Here is a 3,028-nt window from a genome sequence, read left to right on the forward strand (position 1 = left end):
TCAGAGCTAGAAGATATCTTTAAAGATGCACAACCTGATCCGGGGGAACCAGAGAGAATAATAGAACCTCTGAAAATCCCCCAGGAAGAGGGAAAACCTCCTAAACCCGAGCTCAAACCATTACCACCATCCCTGAAATATGTATTTCTGGGAGAAGGTGACACGTTTCCTATAATCATAAGCTCTACCTTAGAGCCACAGGAAGAGGAAGCACTAATTCAAGTGCTAAGGACACACAAGATAGCTCTTGGGTAGTCCATCAGTGATCTTAAGGGCATTAGCCCAGCTAGATGCATGCACAAGATCCTATTGGAGGATGACGCTAAGCCAGTGGTTCAACTACAGAGGCGGCTAAATCTAGCCATAAAGGAGGTGGTGCAGAAGGGGGTCACTAAATTACTAGAGGCTGGGATTATTTATCCTATTTCTGATAGCCGCAGGGTGAGCCCTGTCCAAGTCGTCCCTAAGAAAGGTGGCATGACATTGGTTCATAATGAAAAAAATGAACTGGTTCCTACAAGAACAGTTACAGGGTGGCGTATGTGTATTGATTACAGAAGGTTCAATACAGCTACCAAAAAGGATCATTTTTTTTTACCATTCATAGACCAGATGCTAGAAAGACTAGCAGGTCATGAATACTACTACTTCCTGTATGGATATTCAGGTTATAATCAAATTGCAATAGATCTCCAGGATCAAAAGAAAACAACATTCACATGTCCATCCGGAGTATTTGCATACAGAAGGATGCCATTTGGTCTGTGCAATGCACCTGCAACCTTTCAAAGGTTCATGCTCTCTATTTTATCTGATATGGTGGAAAATTTTCTGGAAGTCTTCATGGATGACTTTTCAATATTTGGAGACTCATTCAGCTCCTGTCTTAACCATCTAGCACTTGTTCTAAAGAGGTGCCAAGAGACTAACCTGGTTTTAAACTGGGAGAAATGTCACTTTATGGTGACTGAAGGAATTGTCCTTGGGCACAAAATTTCGAACAAGGGAATAGAGGTGGATCAAGCTAAGGTAGAGGTAATAGAAAAATTACTACCACCTGCCAATGTTAAGGCAATCAGAAGCTTTCTGGGACATGCAGGATTCTATAGGAGGTTTATAAAAGATTTTTCAAAAATTGCGAAACCTCTGAGTAATCTGCTAGCTGCTGACACGCCATTTATCTTTGATAAGGAGTGTCTGCAGGTGTTTGAGACTCTGAAAGCTAAGCTGGTCATAGCACCAGTCATCTCTGCACCAGACTGGACATTACCATTTGAACTAATGTGTGATGCTAGTGACCATGCCATTGGTGCAGTGTTGGGACAAAGGCATGACAAGCTTCTGCACGTCATTTATTATGCCAGTTGTATTTTAAATGACGCACAGAAGAACTACACAACCACAGAAAAAGAGTTACTTGCAGTGGTTTATGCCATTGACAAGTTCAGATCTTATTTAGTAGGATCAAAAGTGATTGTGTACACTAACCATGCTGCTCTTAAATATCTACTCGCAAAGTAGGATTCAAAACCCAGACTCATAAGATGGGTGTTGCTTCTGCAAGAGTTTGATATAGAAATAAGAGACAGAAAAGGGAAAAAGAACTAAGTAGCAGATCACCTATCCCGAATAGAACCAGTAGAAGGGGTGTCCCTCCCTCTTACTGAGATCTCTGAAAACTTTCCGGATGAGCAACTCTTTTCCATCCAGGAAATACCATGGTTTGCAGACATTGCAAACTACAAGGATGTAAGATTCATACCCAAATAGTATAGTAGACAGCAATCAAAGAAATTGATCACGGATGTGAAGTACTATCTTTGGGATGAACCATATCTCTTCAAGAGATGTGCAGACGAAGTAATCTGTAGATGTGTGCCTAAAGAAGAAGCACGGAAGATCCTCTGGTATTGCCATGGATCACAATATAGAGGACATTTTGGAAGTGAGCAAACAGCCATAAGAGTCCTCCAATGTGGCTTCTATTGGCCTACTCTCTATAAAGACTCCCAAGAGTTTGTACTTAATTGTGATAGTTGCCAAAGATCTGGCAATCTGCCTCACAGTTATGCCATGCCTCAACAAGGGATCTTGGAGATTGAGTTGTTTGATGTATGGGGTATTGACTTCATGGGGCCTTTCCCACCATCATACTCAAACACTTATATTTTGGTGGCAGTGGATTATGTATCCAAATGGGTGGAAGCTATTGCAACATCCACTAATGATACTATGACAGTGCTGAAATTCTTCCAGAAATATATCTTCAGCAGATTTGGTGTCCCTAAAGTACTAATCAGTGATGGGGGCGCTCATTTCTGCAATAAACAGCTTTACTCTGCTATGGTTCGATATGGAGTTAGCCACAGGATGGCAACTTCGTATCATCCACAGACAAATGGGCAAGTTGAAATCTCTAATAGAGAACTTAAAAGAATCCTGGAACGGACTGTGATTAACCGTAGAAGGGATTGGGCAAGAAGCTTGGATGATGCTCTGTGGGCATACAGAACAGCATTCAAGACTCCTATAGGGACCTCTCCATACCAGCTTGTGTATGGAAAAGCCTGTCACTTGCCAGTGGAACTGGAACATAAGGCCTACTGGGCAACCAGATTCCTAAACCTTGATGCCAAGTTAGCTGGAGAAAAATGATTGCTCCAGTTAAATGAGATAGAAGAATTCAGACTCGATGCTTTCGAAAATGCAAAAATTTACAAAGAGAAAGCAAAAATATGGCATGATAAGAAGCTGTCAACCAGAGTCTTTAAGCCAGGGCAGAAAGTTGTGCTGTTTAATTCTAGGCTCAGATTATTCCCTGGTAAATTGAAATCCCGGTGGAGAGGACCATATGTGATTACAAGTGTGCACCATATGGATACGTAGAACTTCAGGATAATGATTCTAACAAAAAGTTCATTGTTAATGGACAAAAAGTCAAACAATATCTTGAAAGCAATTTTGAGCAAGAATGCTCAAAACTGAGACTTGATTAAAGCTCAGTAATAGTCCAGCTAAAGACAATAAA

The sequence above is a fragment of the Arachis hypogaea genome, chromosome 1, assembly GCF_003086295.3.
Source record: "Arachis hypogaea cultivar Tifrunner chromosome 1, arahy.Tifrunner.gnm2.J5K5, whole genome shotgun sequence".
Classification (NCBI taxonomy): domain Eukaryota; kingdom Viridiplantae; phylum Streptophyta; class Magnoliopsida; order Fabales; family Fabaceae; genus Arachis; species Arachis hypogaea.